Raw genomic sequence first — 17,900 nt, forward strand, 5'->3', positions numbered from 1 at the left:
CTGCGTCCTGAACTATTTTCTGGTCAAAATTAGTGCACTATGTAGGGAATAGGGTGCTATTTGGAATGCAGGCCCTGTGATGTTGTTTGCTGCAGAACACGGATATGCCTGTTTCTCTCCCTCTATCTAGCTCTCTATCCTTCTGTCATCAACCCATCCAACCTTTATCCCTTGTTAACCCTCTCTACTTACCTCTCACTATCCTAAATGAACTCTCTCCCTCTCTGTTGATCTCGCTCGCTCTCCCTCCCTCCCTCTCTCCTTTCATAATCATGGTTTGATTAAATGACAGATCTGTAAGTGAACCCGCTAAACCTTTCTCCCTGTGCCTTTCCCCCACCTCTTCTCCTCTCCTCCTTGCTTCCCCCAATCCCTCTCTCCCCCACAACTCTCTCTCTCTCCCCCACCACTCTCTCTCTCTCTCTCACCCACTACTCTCTCTCTACCCCACCACTCTCTCTCTCTCCCCCACCACTCTCTCTCTCTCTCTCACCCACCACTCTCTCTCTATCCCACCACTCTCTCTCTCTCTCTCACCCACCACTCTCTCTCTACCCCACCACTCTCTCTCGCTCTCCCCCCACTATCTCTCACTCCCCCACCAGTCTCTCTCGCTCTCAATTCAATTTCAATTTAAGGGCTTTATTGGCATGGGAAACATATGTTACAGTTTTTCTCGATTGCTAATACACATTTCTTGAAAGCTGCTCTCTTTTTCTCTTAACTGTGAACACAAAACCCAATTTTCAAGCTACATTCACAAAACCTCAGACTCTTCTTGCAAAACCAAACTTTCACCTCAAAACAGTTCAATCTGTGCTCAAAACTGAACTGTTGTCAAATCGTGCCCCGAGTCAATCAAAATAAAAAACACTACTGAACAGTCACTAAACACTACGTAGAAAAATAGAAAACACAATGCTCAGGACATGAAGCTGGAGAAATAAATGTTTATTGTTCACTGTAGGCTAAATGCATGTTGCAAAACAAAGACAAACCTGTGCATTTAGCACTTGTACAAAAAGACAAAACAGAAATCGTGTGCATTTACATGTAGCACATTTTACAGTAAGCCCAAATATACAAATAAGTGCATTACTCAGCCACAGCATCATGTCTCCATACTGGGTCAGGCCACAGGACTTCATCCACATCACAGGCCACATTTTGTCTGGCCAGGCAACGGGGGAAAAAACCCCTGGCATGCCGTATCCAGGCTTGGCATGCCTCCACACCTATGTCACCACAGGCAAGTCCCATGGCTTGCAGGAGATTTACCCTGGTGTAAGGTTGGTGTTCATATACCTTCCACCGCCATGAGGAGAATAATTCCTCAATGGGGTTTAGGAAAGGGGAGTACGGTGGAAGGCAAAGATTGATAAAACCTTGGTTCATATTGTACCACTCTCTAACCTGGAGGGGCTCTGTGAAAACTCACATTGTCCCAAACAACAACATAGATGGGATGCTCATCCTGCTGCCCTAACAAAGCATCTCGCATGTGATTGAGGAAAATGAGGAGCTGGTGAGTGTTGTAGGGCCCCAGGTTGGCATGATGGTGGACAACCCCATGATTGCTGATGGCAGCACATAATGTGACATTGCCACCACGCTGCCCAGGAACACCAACAATGGCCCGATGGCCAATCACATTACGGCCTCTCCTTCTCCTTTTGGTGAGATTAAACCCAGCTTCATCCATGTAGATGTATTGATGGGGGTCTTTCCATTGCATCCAGTTGAAAAACCCTCTGTAGAAATAGATATAGTTTTGTAAGTGATACGGAAAAAAGTGATTTAGGCCACTACATTAAATCACTACTTAGAGTAATCAACATTGAATGTGTCTGCATATATGCCAACCTGTACATACTGGAATCTTTGCTCTTTGACTCTGTCTGAGTTGCGATCAAAGGGCACTCTGTATAGCTGTTTCATGCGCAGTCTGTTGCGCTTGAGGACACGATCAACAGTAGAGAGGCTGACACTGTTGATACCCTCAAAATTTAAATGGTCCTTAATGATCTTCTGCTGAATTTCGCTCAGTTTAATGGCATTGTTCTCACGGACCATATCAACAATTAGGGTCTCTTGGTGTGGGGAGAACATACCTGTCCTCCCACCCCCATGTGGCAGTCTTTCAATTCTACAAAAAGAGAACATGGAGTTACAAAAAATATACATGGAATACTAGGCCTACAAACAGTTAGACCAACCCTCCATTACAATACTACAGTACATTGGTACAGTGATGTACTGAAACATATATTTACTTACAGTATAAAGTATGTCATACAGTAATTGCTGTCAACATTTACATACTGTACTATAATGTCAAAAAAAGGTAATTACCTGTTCTCTTCTCTAAATCTTCGGATTATGGTGGACACAGTGAATCTACTGATGTTTGGTTGTACCCTTTGTCCAGCCTCCCTCATGCTCATACCATGGACAAGAACATGGTCAATCACAGTAGCTCTGATTTCATCAGATATTACTGTTCTTTGTCTTCGCTGACCACCTCGACCACCTCGACCTCCTCTTACACGAACTCTTCCTCTCAGATTTCTATCCATTGTAAGGCCTCACAAACCAGTGCTCTCTGAACTGGCTTACTCTATATGTTCCCTCACATCATTAGCCACAAGTGTGATCAATTTTGAGTTGTTGTGTTCAAGTGGTGACACCTGTGCTCTAATTGTGTTTGACTTTTGTCACCTGTGCTCACCATTATGCAGCACGGGTGCATCACAATGAAAATGTGTTGGCAAGTTATGTCTAAACAGGTGAAAAGTGCTTATGGTTTTGCCAAAAGAGTGATTGATTCAATCAGTGGGTTCAGGCAACTGAGCATGTGGTTCAGACAATAGGGTTTAGTGTTTTAGCAATTGAGAAAAACTGTAAAATTGTCAAAGCAAGTGAAGTAGATAGTAAACAAAAGTGAAATAAACAATAAATATTAACATTAAACATTACACTCAGAAGTTCCAAAAGAATAAAGACATTTCAAATGTCATATTATGTCTATATACAGTGTTGTAACAATGAGCAAATAGTTAAAGTACAAATGGGAAAATAAATAAACATGAATATGGGTTGTATTTACAATGGTGTTTGTTCTTCACTGGTTGCCCTTTTCTTGTGGCAACAGGTCACTAATGTTGCTGCTGTGATGGCACACTGTGGTTTTTCACCCAGTAGATAAGGGAGTTTATCAAAATTGGGTTTGTTTTCGAAATCTTTGTGGATCTCTGTAATCTGAGGGAAATGTGTCTCTAATATGGTCATACATTTGGCATGAGGTTAGGAAGTGCCGCTCAGTTTCCACCTCATTATGTGGGCAGTGTGCACATAGCCTGTCTTCTCTTGAGAGCCAGGTCTGCCTACGGCAGCCTTTCACAATAGCAAGGCTATGCTCACTGAGTCTGTACATAGTCAAAGCTTTCCTTAAGTTTGGGTGAGTCACAGTGGTCAGGTATTCTACCACTGTGTTCTCTCTGTTTAGGGCCAAATAGCTTTCTAGTTTGCTCTGTTTTTTTGTTAATTCTTTCCAATGTGTCAAATAATTCTCTTTTGGTTTTCTCATGATTTGGTTGGGTCTAATTGTGTTGTTGTTGTTGTCCTGGGGCTCTGTGGGGTCTGTTTGTGTTTGTGAACAGAGCCCCAGGACCAGCTTACTTAGGGGACTCTTCTCCAAGTTAATCTCTCTGTAGATGATGGCTTTGTTATGGAAGGTTTGGGAATCGCTTCCTTTTAAGTGGTTATAGAATTTTACATATTTTCTGGATTTTGATAATTAGCAGGTATCGGCCTAATTATGCTCTGCATGCATTATTTGGTGTTTTTCGTTGTACACAGAGGATATTTTTGCATGCAGAGTCTCAATTTGGTGTTTGTCCCATTTTGTGAATTCTTGGTTGGTGAGCAGACCCCAGACCTCACAACCATAAAGGGCAATGGGTTCTATAACTGATTAAAGTATTTTTAGCCAGATCCTAATTGGTATGTCAAATTTTATGTTCCTGTTGATGGCATAGAAGGCCCTTCTTGCCTTGTCTCGCAGATCATTCACAGCTTTGTGGAAGTTACCTGTGGCGCTGATGTTTAGGCCGAGGTATGTATAGTTTTTTGTGTGCTCTAGGGCAACGGTGTCTAGATGGAATTTGTATTTGTGGTCCTGGCAAGACTTTGCCTTTGTTTTGGTTTGTTTGTTTGTCAATTAGGGTGTGCAGGGTGAATACGTGGTCTGTCGTACGGTCATTTGGTAAAAAGCCAATTTGACATTTGCTCAGTACATTGTTTTCACTGAGGAAATGAACTAGTCTGCTGTTAATGATAATGCAGAGGATTTTCCCAAGGTTGCTGTTGACGCATATCCCACGGTAGTTATTGGGGTCAACTTTGTCTCCACTTTTGTGGATTGGGGTGATCAGTCCTTGGTTCCAAATACTGGGGAAGATGCCAGAGCTAAGGATGATGTTAAAGAGTTTAAGTATAGTCAATTGGCATTTGTGGTCTGTATATTTGATCATTTCATTGATGATACCATCAACACCACAGGCCTTTTTGGGTTGGAGGGTTTGTATTTTGTCCTGTAGTTCATTCAATGTAATTGGATAATCCAGTGGGTTCTGGTAGTCTTTAATAGTTGATTCTAAGATTGGCATTTGATCATGTATATATTTTTTGCTGTTTGTTCTTTGTTATAGGGCCAAAAAGATTGGAGAAGTGGTTTACCCATACATCTCCATTTAGGATAGATAGCTCTTCATGTTGTTGTTTCTTTAGTCTTTTCCAATTTTCCCAGAAGTGGTTAGAGTCTATGGATTCTTCAATTACATTGAGCTGATTTCTGACATGCTGTTCCTTCTTTTTCCGTAATGTATTTCTGTATTGTTTTAGTGATTCACCATAGTGAAGGCGTAGGCTCAGGTTTTCTGGGTCTCTATGTTTTTGGTTGGATAGGTTTCTCAATTTCTTTCTTAGGTTTTTGCATTCTTCATCAAACCATTTGTCACTGTTGTTACTTTTCTTAGGTTTTCTGTTAGAGATTTTAAGATTTGATAGGGAAACTGAGAGGTCAAATATACTGTTTAGGTTTTCTACTGCCAAGTTCACACCTTCACTATTACAGTAGAACGTTTTGTCCAGGAAGTTGTCTAAAAGGGATTTAATTTGTTGTTGCCTAATAGTTTTTTGGTAGGTTTCGACACTACTTTCCTTCCATCTATAGCATTTCTTAATATTATTCAGTTCCTTTGGCTTTGATGCCTCATGATTGAGTATTGCTCTGTTCAAGTAGACTGTGATTTTTCTGTGGTCTGATAGTGGTGTCAGTGGGCTGACTGTGAACACTCTGAGAGACTCTGGGTTGAGGTCAGTGATAAAGTAGTCTACAGTACTACTGCCAAGAGATGAGCTATGGGTGTACCTACCATAGGAGTCCCCTTGAAGCCTACCATTGACTATGTACATACCCAGTGAGTGACAGAGCTGCACCCGTTTGTGTTGTGACCCGTTTTTGTTGGTTATGTTGTCGTAGTTGTGCCTAGGGGGGCATATGGGGGAGGGAATGCTGTCACCTCCAGGTAGGTGTTTGTCCCCCTGCTCTCTCTCTCTCCCCCCCACTCTCTCTCTCTCCCCACCACTCTCTCTCTCTCCCCCACCACTCTCTCCCCCACCACCTCTCTCTCTCTCCCCCACCTCTCTAAGTATGGTATTACCAGCATTCCCCAGCACCATATAAACACCCCCTGCTCCATATTTTCATGTGACTTCTCTCATTCCCCCACAACAGTTAAAATGGTGTCTGATGATGATGTCACACTGAGATATCATACCTGAGACATCATCATCTGACGGCAACCATTACAGAACACAGATACTGTACACACAAACAAAAGTGTAGGTGGGTGTTGAATATTTGGCTCGAAATATGTTGAGATGAGAGGAGGATGGATCAAAACTAAAGGGGGAGAGAGGAGGATAACAAGATCGAGAAATATGGAGAGATTGAGAGTACTCCGAGAGAGGCGGAATATTCATTTAATTCTGGGTAGTTTTGATCCCTCTCACTGCATTTCTGTGCAGTGATACACCAGTAATAGGCCAACAGAAGGAGCTTAGGGACAAAGTCTACACCCCAAATTGCACCCTATTCCCTACACAGTGCACTATATAAGGAATAGGGTGACGTTTGGGACGCGACCCATGTCCCCGACACGGACGGATTAATGTAAAACCTATAGCATTCCATTTCACAAAGCATTCCCTACACTCATATTACTAGTATAACTGGAAACCCTCCCAGTCGTCTTCCATCTCTTTTTCTCTTCTTCATTCTGCCTCCTTTCTTTTACCTGGCGTCCTCAAGCTTCTTCATTTACTTCACTAACTTCCTTTCTCTTTTTCTCTCAGTCTCTCTTTTCTTACCGTTTAAAAAAAAAAGTGTATTATCTTGGTCAAATCAAATTTGATTTTGTCGCGTACACAGATTAGTCGATTTTAAAGCAGGTCCAGGAAATGCTTCTGTTTCTAGCTCCAGCAGTGCAGTAAGTGTCTAACAGTACAATACTAATACACAAATAATCATACAGAAAAAGAAGTCAAAAACAAGACATTAAGAAATTTCAGAATGAGCCATATCAGATGAATGATGGTGAGGTATTATTACATTTTAACAACTTAATAATCTTTATTTACATGGACTGGACTTCACTGAGTACAGTTATTTCAGTTTGTGCATGCTGCATGTGTATCTGTATCTGAGAGTGAGAGCTATTTTAATATCTGTATGCCTGTTAATGCGCATCATGCGTGTTGCATTTTATGTAGTCACTCACTCAATGTGTCAAAGTGACTAGATTTACAGCCGGTTCACTTGATCATACTTTTGTCGCTCCATCCTCTCCTCTCTCTCTTCCCTCTCTCCCCTCTTTCACCCTCTCACTCCACATCTCTCCCTCTTTCTGAGATAATCTCTGTGCGTAATCTGTTGTCATCTGTCATTGTTCCTCTGATGGGAAAGATGTAATCCTCTAGTCTAGCGTGACCTGACAGAGAGGAAGACAGAACTACGCCCACACACTCTCGCTCACAGACACACACACGTCACACACTGCCCTGCATGCACTCACATGTACACACACACACACAATGTATAGTTGTCTTCCATGCCAAATCGTGTGTGTGACTCACGCACGCACACACACACACACATGCCGTGACCCCACTCTCCAAGGGTGCCTCATGTGGAGTGGGATGTGCAAAATACATTTCCATTTCACCACACCCGCTACAGGTTATACACTTGTACATGTGTGAAACAGGACAGATATAATCACCCCGTATTTGACCTCTTGACTCACACAAACACACACACACACACACACACACGTGGAAGACTGACTGAGGCTCAGTTTGCCAAACAGTGTTTTTCTACAATAAGATGGCGTCGGCACAATCTTCTCCACTTCAATTCCAGACAGAAAACATTCTTTCATTCAACTCAAAAGAGAAGTGAAAAGATACGGAAGAACAATCTCCTCCACAACAATAGTCTTACTTTGAGAAAATAAATTAGAAAAATGTTGACACGACAGCCAAATGAATAGAGGACAGGAAGATGGAGATGGAGAAAAAGAGGGGGATTATGAAGAAAGGAATGACGGATGGAGGAAGAAGAAGAACACAAAAGGGTGATGGAGGTTGTTCGAGGATGAGAAGCGAGACACAGGGGTAAGATGAACATAAATTTAGAACGAGAGAATGAGGGAATGAAAGTGTGACAGAAATAACAGAAACAGGATGTTGGTGTCAATGGTACAGGAAGCCACATCGTTGCAGAAATCAGAAGTTTGTGTGTGAGTGCGTGTGTGTGTGCGACCACTCACTCGTCATTTCCCCCGTCTCTACATAACCCAGTTTACATCTTTTTTTATCCCCTTTCTTTCTCACAACATTACCTTCTCTCCCTCTTTCGCTTATCCTGCTTTTCATGACCTTTCTTTCTCTCACTTTCAACATTCTGTTCACTTATCAGTATGAGGAACAAAAGTTTTATTCAACAACAAGCTTTACGTTTATTCAATAAAATAAGTCAATTATTGAATTACATCTGTAGAAAACAAAGGATATTATGTGCGTAAAAATATATACAATTTAGCATAAAGAATATAGCAAAATAAAAAAAAATACATGTACAGTATTTTGTCATAGTGGCTGGAGGATGATGATGATGAAGATCATACGTTATAAGAGTCATAATCACTGTTTCTGTTAGATGAAGGCTCTCGGCTGTTGTTCACTGTCAGTCTCTCCAACCCTGGGAGAACAAGAGGAAATGTAACGCTTCAGGGTCCAATACTAGCTTGAGATACCTATGCATGCGTCATTCCAAGTTTGTGTAAATCACACAATTCTCAGGTTAGGCTTCCGCCCATAATAATAGAAGAGTGTGAGTGTGAGTGTGTGTGTGTGAGTTTGTGTGCGTGCCTCACCAGGGTAGGAGTGTCTCTTGTCTGTGTTGTCGTTAAGTTGGAGTCCAGCCTTCCCTCTATGGTAGGAGACTGTGTGTGTGTGTGTGTGAGAGAGAGAGAGAGAGAGAGAGAGAGAGAGAGAGAGAGAGAGAGAGAGAGAGAGACATGTAGGAGGGGGAAGAGGTGGTTATGGATTACAACGCTTGCCAAGATATTGTATTATTTGAGAGAGAACAACCTAAATCTGTGTGTGTGTAACATGAACTCATCAACTCAATGCATTATTCAACGATTCCACGTCTCTCCTACTTAGGCCTGCAACTTGGCCTGGTGGGTGTGTGTGTGTCTAGGAGTCATTGACTCACCACTTTGACTCTGTGTAGGTCCAACCCACCGACTCTGTCTCTTGTCTGACACTGAATCACAGACATGAACGTGTTGATTAGAGGTCATGTTAGAATGTTATATTACCAACACACAACGCCAAGATAACATGCCTCAATGACACAGTTGTGACAAAATCCCATACTTGATCCATAACTGACAAAATATGAATAAAATAAATGCCACATGCCACAATACCGACCCTGGTATCAATATCCTTTTCTTTTCAGCAATGACCTTGTGACACATTATTTGATCAAATGCTATTGGATTGGCTTAAGTACTGTGGACTTTTTTCTTTAAGTACTTAATTGCAGTAATTTAAGTACTTTATTCTCATCTTAAATGTGCGTTCATATGTTAAGTGTTTAGATCTGGGCCCGTTACCACACCACATCTCAGAGTAGGAGTGCTGAACTAGGATCAGTTTTGCCTTTTAGATCATAATGAATAAGATGATATGGAAAGATCCTAGATCAGCACTCCTACTCTGAGACTCTTTGTAGATACAGGCCCAGGTCTCTGGGACTCACGTCTCTTACGGAGGGCCTTGAGGGAGGGCTGCCCGAAACGCACCATCAGCACCACCAGCACCAGAACACACAGGAGACCAGTCACCACCTTATAGCCCACTAACTGATCTGGGACGACTGGAGTCGAGAGGAGATGAGATTCAAATTTAACCATGATATTACTAGGCTGGTCCCAGATCTGTTTGTGCTGTCTTACCAACTCATATGGTCATTTGGCAAGACAGCCTAAACAGATATGAGATCAGGCTATTGTTTAACAGCACCTTATAAAAAATTTACAAAGATATATATAAAAAGTGTACTTACAAAGAAATTCATGAACTTGTATGCGTGTGGTATTTAAACCCACTGTCAGTCACTTAGATAAATATATGCAGAAAGGACGCACAAACATACAGTACTCACCTTCGCACTGGATCCTCAGTGTTGTACAGGAGTTTTTGGTAACCCTTCCATCCCCTACTGAGCTGGTAACCCATAGAGCTAGCAGGGATCTCAGTCCACATTTGGGGAGCCCTTGCAGCCCTTCCTCTCACACAACACTCCCAGTGTAAGGTTATGATGGTACCTACTTTTAAAGCAGAGTGGTAAGGAACGGGGCGAGAGGAGGGACAGGCGTATCTCCCCCTGACAGGACTCTTTCCATTTGACCTTGAAAACACCCAGCGCAGGTGGCGGAGACTCGGGCTGGGTTGGAGAGGCACAGGCAGTGGGGATATTACACACACATGAGTTGGTGGGAGCGGGAGTACTGGAGGTAGCAGGAGTGGAGTTGGATGGTGTGGGATGTTGGGAGGTGGATGTCTCGCTTACTACATGAGAGAGAGAGAGAGAGAGAGAGAGAGAGAGAGAGAGAGAGAGAGAGAGAGAGAGAGAGGAAAAAAATGCTTCACACCATGGAAACAACAGCAAAGAAAGTAAATTGGTATCTTGGAATCTATATTTACAAAATAAATGTGATTTGATTTTCAGAAATATCAATATTACGTGTCATGCGGTAGCCACTAATCACCATGGCAGTTTTTCAAAAGACTAATGTTCAATGTTTGGCCGCCTGCAGCGAGGACTAAAACTGCCCTGGATTAGACTAAACCCTCTCTAATCTATCAATTAATCCAACAAATTAAGGAAACAGAAATGCTCACCCTCTACTGAGAGATGAGGTCATAAGGGTAATTATCAGATCAATGGATGATACTCAAAGGTTTACCCCAGTTACTACTACTACTACTACTACTACTACTACTACTGCTACTGCTACTGCTACTGCTACTGCTACTACTGCTAACACTACTACCACAACAGCAAAAAATAGGGTTGTCTCAGAAATGGCATCCTATTCCTTATAGTGTACTAGCTTTAACCCGGGCCCATAGGGAACAGGGATGGGCAACAATTACAAAATACAATTACAAAATACCATAAAGATCAATGTATCAAAATAAATGACAAAATACTTGTATTTTGAAATGTATTTAATTAAAAGTACATGTACTTTGTATTTTAAAATACAGAAATACATTTGCAAGTAGCCAGCCCGAACAGCAACAGGCAGGGATGGTCTCTGGACAAGGTGGTCGACCCGGGACCACCCATACAAAATGATGCACAATGACGTGGGGAGTGAATGGCATATATTTATTATTATAATATTCTCAGTAACAGTTACAGAACTGTTTTACGTGCTATTATCGTGATCCTGTTGCCTAGTCACTCTACCTACATGTACATAACTACAGTGCATTCGGAAAGTATTCAGACCATTTCCCTTTTTCCACATTTTGTTACGTTACAGCCTTATTCTAAAATGGATTAAATAAATACAAATCCTCATCAATCTACACACAATACTCCATAATGACAAAGTGAAAACAGGTTTTTAGAAAGTATTTGCTATGAGACTCGAAATTGAGCTCAGGTAAATCCTGTTTCCATTGATCATCCTTGAGATGTTTTTACAACTTGATTGGAGTCCACCTGTGGTAAATTCAATTGATTGGACATGATTTGGAAAGGCACACACCTGTCTATATAAGGTCCCACAGTTGACAGTGCATGTCAGAGCAAAAACCAAGCCATGATGTCGAAGGAATTGTCCATAGATCGCCGAGACAGGATTGTGTCGAGGCACAGATCTGGGGAAGGGTACCAAAACCTTTCTGCAGCATTGAAGTTCCCCAAGAACACAGTGGACTCCATCATTCTTAAATGTAAGAAGTTTGGAACCACCAAGACTCTTCATAGAGCTGGCCGCCCGTCTAAACTGAGCAATCGGGGGAGAAGGGCCTTGGTCAGGGAGGTGACCAAGAACCCAATGGTGACTTTGACAGAGCTCCAGAGTTCCTCTGTGGAGATGGGAGAACCTTCCAGAAGGACAACCATCTCTGCAGCTCCACCAATCAGGCCTTTATGGTAGAGTGGCCAGACGGAATCCACTCCTCAGTAAAAGGCACATGACAGCCCGCTTGGAGTTTGCCAAAAGGCACCTAAAGGACTCTCAGACCATGAGAAACAACATTCTCTGATCTGATGAAACCAAGATTGAACTCTTTGGCCTGAATGCCAAGCGTCACGTCTGGAGGAAACCTGGCACTATCCCCACGGTGAAGCATGGTGGTGGCAACATCATGCTGTGGGGATGTTTTTCAGCGGCAGGGACTGGGAGACTAGTCAGGATTGAGGGAAAGATGAACGGAGCAAAGAACAGAGAGATCCTTGATGAAAACCTGCTCCAGGGCGCTCAGGACATCAGACTGGGGCGAAGGTTCACCTTCCAACAGGACAACGACCCTAAGCACACCACCGAGACAATGCAGGAGTGGCTTCGGGACAAGTCTCTGAATGTCCTTGAGAGGCCCAGGCAGAGCCCGGACTTAAACCCGATTTAACATCTCTGGAGAGACCTGAAAATAGCTGTGCAGCGACCCCATTCAACCTGAAAGAGCTTGAGAGGATGGGAAGAATGGGAGAAACTCCCCAAATACAGGTGTGCCAAGCTTGTAGCGTCATACCCAAGAAGACTCGAGGCTGTAATCGCTACCAAAGGTGCTTCATCAAAGTACTGCGTAAAGGGTCTGAATACTTATGTAAATGTGATACTTGTGTGTAGATTAATGAGGGAAAAAAATCGATTTAATCCATTTTAGAATAAGGCTGTAACGTAACAACATTTGGAAAAAAGTCAAGAGATCTGAATACTTTCCGAATGCACTGTATCTCAATTATCTCGAACCCCTGCACATGGACTCGGTAATGGTACTCCCTGTATATAGCCTTGTTATTGTTACTCATGATTGTTATTTACTGTGTATTTATCCCTCGTGTCACTCTTTATATATATATTTTTATATTTCTTAAATCTTTAACTCTGCATTGTTGGAAAAGGACCCGTAAGTAAGCATCTCACTGTTAGTCTACACCTTTTGTTTATGAAGCATGTGACAAATACAATTTTATTTTCTTGGATATGTTGTTGTTTATCTACTTTAGTTGAATGCACTGACTGTAAGTTACTCTGTATAAGAGTGTCTGCTAAATGACCAAAATGTAAATGCATATGTGAAAATGAACATACCAAAATGAACTGCAAAGCACGCTGAGTATTATTATTGGCATTGTTTGGGGCGGGACTTCATTAGAATAATACTCAGCATCCTTTGCAATTGTACAATTTTACATGTACATTTATATTTAATTAATTTAGCAGATGCTCTTATTACACCATAGTGCCATCAAACTTCTGATACCAATGCAGGGAGAAAGGGGGGGCACAAAATTGTGAACCGCTATAAAAAAAAATATATTTTGAAAATGCAAATTACAGCGCTCGAAAGTATCGTGTTACAAAATACATTGTAGTTTAGCCCAGTGTAATACACATTTTAAAATTCTCCGAAGTAATTCAAATACATATTTCAAATACATGTAACAGAAATACTACCCATCTCTGATAGGGTATAGGGAGTAATTGTGGATGCAGCCAATGACTACAATTCTGCTGCTTCAAGTTCAACTACCAGTGTCAGTATAGAATATCAGAACATGAGAACGTTGTGTATCATAATGGACTCACAGAAAACACGAGACTGTATTTAAATAAAGACTTACCAACATTCATTACACACAGGGCCAGGATGGTAAGTACAAGCCTTTTATCCATTCTGGAGATGAACAGGTTGAGAATAACAGGGGAGAGAAGAAGAGAAGAGAGACAATGCATGCCAAAACGACACAAAGACTGAAGCGAGAGGAAACGGTGCAGAAGTGTAAAGTCTCCTTTCTCCCCACCCTCTCTTTTTCTATCCATCCATCTCTTCATCTTAAGCATTTGCTGCTTTCTTTCTGCAAAAGTGTCTGCACACTTCCTCACTTCAAAGACAGGTACAAAAAGAAAATAAAAAAGAAATAAGTGAAGTGAGAAGAGTGGAGGATAAGTGGGAGGGAGGCAGAAAGGAAAATGATTATTTTTCACATTTAGACTGTGTGTGTGTTTTCACTCCCGGGTGTGTGTGTGTGTGTTTGCACGCTTGTGTGTATGTGTTCTCCAATAGGTCATGGTACACACCAATGCCAGGCACACCAGTTGTTTGCAGCAAATCAAATCACATTTTATTGGTCACGCGTGTTTAGCAGATGTTATTGCGGGTGTAGCGAAATGCTTGTGCTTCTAGCTCCAACAGTGCAGTAATATCTAACAAGTAATCTCTAACAATTTCACAACATATTCCCAATACACACAAATCTAAGTAAGGAATTAATTAAGAATATATAAATATATGAATGAGCGATGTCGAGCGATGTCAGAGCGGCTTGGACTAAGATACAGTAGAATAGTATAGAATACAGTATATACATATGAGATGAGTAATGCAAGATATGTAAACATTATTAAAGTGACAAAGAATAACTCAGGAACCATCCTGCGTGGAAGCACCTGCTTTCAATATACTTTGTATCCCTCATTTACTGAAGTGTTTCCTTTACTTTGGCAGTTACCTGTACACTATGTATGAATCATATATTGCTTGGGAATTTAGAAAATGTAAGGGGGATATTATAAATCAGTTGTTAGTTTGTGTATATTGTTGTGTACAGCCATCCCTTTAACTGTAACTTAATACAGTAGCTGTGGATTAAAGCGTTTGCTAAATGACCATATTATATTACTTAATATCATATTTAATAACCATATTATTATTATATTGTTCGTTATCCTACAGTGCCTTCAGAAAGTATTCATACCCCACATGTTGTTGTGTTACAGCATAAATTCAAAATTGATTTTTTAAAATGTTTTAATTTATCTCAGCCATCTACACACAATACCCGATAATGACAAAGTGAAAAAATGTTTTTAGAAATGTATGCTAATTTATTGGAAATGAAATACAGAAATAATCAATTTACATAAGTATTCACACCCCGGAGTCAATACTTTGTAAAAGCACCTTTGGCAGCAATTACAGCGGAGAGTCTTTCTGGGTAAGTCTCTAAGAGCTTTCCACACCTTGATTGTGCGACATTTGCCCATTATTTAAAAAATTGCTAGACAACCATTTTCAGGTCTTGCCATAGATTTTCAAGTAGAATTAAGTCAAAACTGTAACTCGGTCATACAGGAACATTCACTGTCTTCTTGGTAAGCAACTCCAGTGTAGATTTGGTCTTGTGTTTTAGGTTATTGTCCTGCTGAAAGGGGAATTAATCTCCCAGTGTCTGGTGGAAAGCAGACTGAACCAGGGTTTCCCTCTAGGATTTTGCCTGTGCTTAGCTCCATTCCGTTTATTTTTTATCCTGAAAAGTTCCCCAGTCCTTAACAATTACAAGCATACCCATAACATGATGCAGCCACCACTATGCTTGAAAATATGAAGAGTCATACTCAGTAATGTGTTGTATTGAATTTGCCCCAAACATAACACTTTGTATTCAGGACAAAAAGTTAATTGCTTTGCCATTGTTTTTTTCAGTATTACTTTAGTGCCTTGTTGCAAATAGGATGCATGTTTTGAAATATGTGTATTCTGTACAGGCTTCCTTCTTTTCACTCTGTCAATTAAGTTAGTAATGTGGAGCAACTACAATGTTTATCTATCTTCTGTTTTCTCCTTTCACAGCCATTAAACTCTGTAACTGTTTTAAAGTCACCATTGGCCTCATGGTGAAATCCCTGGGTGGTTTCCTTCCTCTCTGGCAATTGAGTTAGGAAGGACGCCTGTATCTTTGTAGTGACTGGGTGTATTGATACACCATCCAAAGTGTAATTAATAACTTCACCATGCTCAAAGGGATATTCAATGTCTGCTTTTTATTTTAACCCATCTACCAATAGGTGCCCTTCTTTGTGAGGCATTGGAAAACCTCTCTGGTCTTTGTAGTTGAATCTGTGTTTGAAATTCACTGCTTGACTGAGGGACCTTACCGATAATTGAATGTGTGGGGTACAGATATTAAGTAGTCATTCAAAAATCATGTTAAACACTATTATTGCACAGAGTGAGTCAATGCAACTTATGTGGCTTGATAAGCACATTTTTACCCCTGAACTTTAGGCTTGTCATAACAAAGGGGTTGACTACTTTGACTCAACAATTTCAGCTTTTCATTTTTTATTAATTTGTTTAAAAAAAGAAAGAAAAACAATTATATTGTGACATTATGGGGTATTGTGTGTAGGCCAGTGACAAAAAAAATCTAAATGTAATCAATTTCAAATTCAGGCTGTAACGCAACAGAATGTGGAAAAAGTCATGGGTTGTGAATAGTTTCTGAAGGCACTGTACTTAAAGTTTTATTTTCTTCTCTTAATTCAACCATTACTCATCTTTTCTGTTCGTTCACACCCCTCCACTCCCTCCCTCCATCGCTCTCGTTTTCTCTCATCTTTAGTCTCTGGTTTACCGAGCCGTAGATATGTAGAAAGCCCCGTAAAAACTATCTTCCTCCTCTTTTCTCTCTCTATGAGACACTTCTCGCCATACTTTGACTGAATATTCAAAACAGCCTCGGACCATCCCGCCGTCCCCACCACCTTCTAGTTGCTTGACAATTATAATTTAAAAAATTAATCTAATTTCTAAATCGTACTGTAACAGTATGGGTTTGAAATTATGTGTGTGCTCCGTTTGTCTATCAGTAAATGTACAATTAAGCTTACATACACCTACTGTACATTATGGTAGATTAGTGACTACTACACTTTAATTGACTTCACATACATTTTAGGCTACAGAAATCGTTCAACAACAATTGATTGTGCTTGATCAAAATAATCACTTTTTATGAATACTTGATAGGTTAGGTGGGAGTTTTTCCTCCACTGAAGTCAGCTAATATTTCAGTGCCCTCCTTTCCCCCAGAGGTCCGTCGCTCTCTCTCTCGTCTCTTTGTCATCTCCCTGGTTCGGTCTTCTCGGCCCACATCAGAAAAAGATAATCACAATCAGAAAGTGGGAAGGAAGGCCTGATCGTAAGCTCTTTTTGAGAGAAGAGAAGAACACAACACAAGTAGACAACACAAGCAAAGCCCACGCCGTTTAGAACAAATCAATTCAAGTCAATCAAGTTCTATCCGACTTGAATTGTTCTTGAAGCAATTGGAGTAAGAACAGTCAAAACTAACATTCACTCCGCATCAGGCAGTTTCCGTGGTATTTTATTTTCTCCCCACGAGAGAAAATAAAAAAATATAAGATAAAAAAGAAAATAGATTTTCTTAGATCAAGTGCAGTGTTTAATAATATTCACACAAAAAATAATAAGAAACTTAAAACAAGCTCCAAGCTTGTATTTTGATTTCCCCTTTATTAATGCTGCGTATCTCCTTTGTGCTTCTAAAACACCATTTCTGATTTCTCTTTTCTTCCTTTAATACGGAAGTGTGCGTCCCAAACGGAACCCTATTCCCTGCCCATAGGGCTCTGGTCAAAAGTAGTGCATTCTGTAGAGGGTAGGGTGCTATTTGGGACATACATACTTTTAGTGTGATAATACCAGTAAGACACCAGTCAGTACAACCAGTTAACCTGATGAAGAGGCCCTACATAGGCGCTACATAACTACATAGAAGCTTCATAACACCTTCATAATGCCTTCATAAGCCTTCATAGGGCACAATGACAACCAATGTAGTAATGCTCTGTTTAAAACCACTAATTAGGGTTGCAGATGAGTCCCAAATGGCACCCACTTCCCCATATAGTGCACTACTTTGGACCAGAGCCCTAAGCGAATAGGGTTCCATTTGTTGTGCACTCTATTAGTCCCTTGTTTTAATGTCATGTCACCCGTTATCAATAACATCTCTTTAATAATTTATACAAATAACATATTCTCATTGAAAGTGAACTTATAGAAATAAACTATTTCCTCATTGTAATCATTGTCAAGCATCAGTTCATGTCAACAGGCAGATTATGGAGAGGAGAGAGTGAGGTGAGAAGGAAGGAAGGAGAGAATGATGAGAGATGAGTTGAGATGAAACGGAGTGTGAAGCGATAGAGTGTGGG

The 17,900-nt window shown here is 40.8% G+C and overlaps 1 non-coding gene across 2 annotated transcripts; it reads right to left on the reverse strand.

Annotated features, from left to right (window-relative positions):
* Window positions 1-6,653: 6,653 nt before the first annotated feature.
* LOC121534747 lies at window positions 6,654-13,809 on the reverse strand. 2 transcript variants are annotated; one of them, XR_006657204.1, is made up of 6 exons: window positions 13,502-13,809; window positions 9,800-10,206; window positions 9,404-9,511; window positions 8,843-8,893; window positions 8,499-8,567; window positions 6,654-8,323 (listed from the first exon to the last, which is right to left on the reverse strand). It is a non-coding gene; the product is annotated as an uncharacterized LOC121534747 (transcript). The 2 variants fall into 2 exon arrangements; XR_006657203.1 differs by having other exon boundaries at window positions 9,395-9,511; window positions 13,502-13,808.
* Window positions 13,810-17,900: the final 4,091 nt, after the last annotated feature.

The sequence above is a fragment of the Coregonus clupeaformis genome, chromosome 21 (genome assembly GCF_020615455.1).
Source record: "Coregonus clupeaformis isolate EN_2021a chromosome 21, ASM2061545v1, whole genome shotgun sequence".
Lineage (NCBI taxonomy): Eukaryota > Metazoa > Chordata > Actinopteri > Salmoniformes > Salmonidae > Coregonus > Coregonus clupeaformis.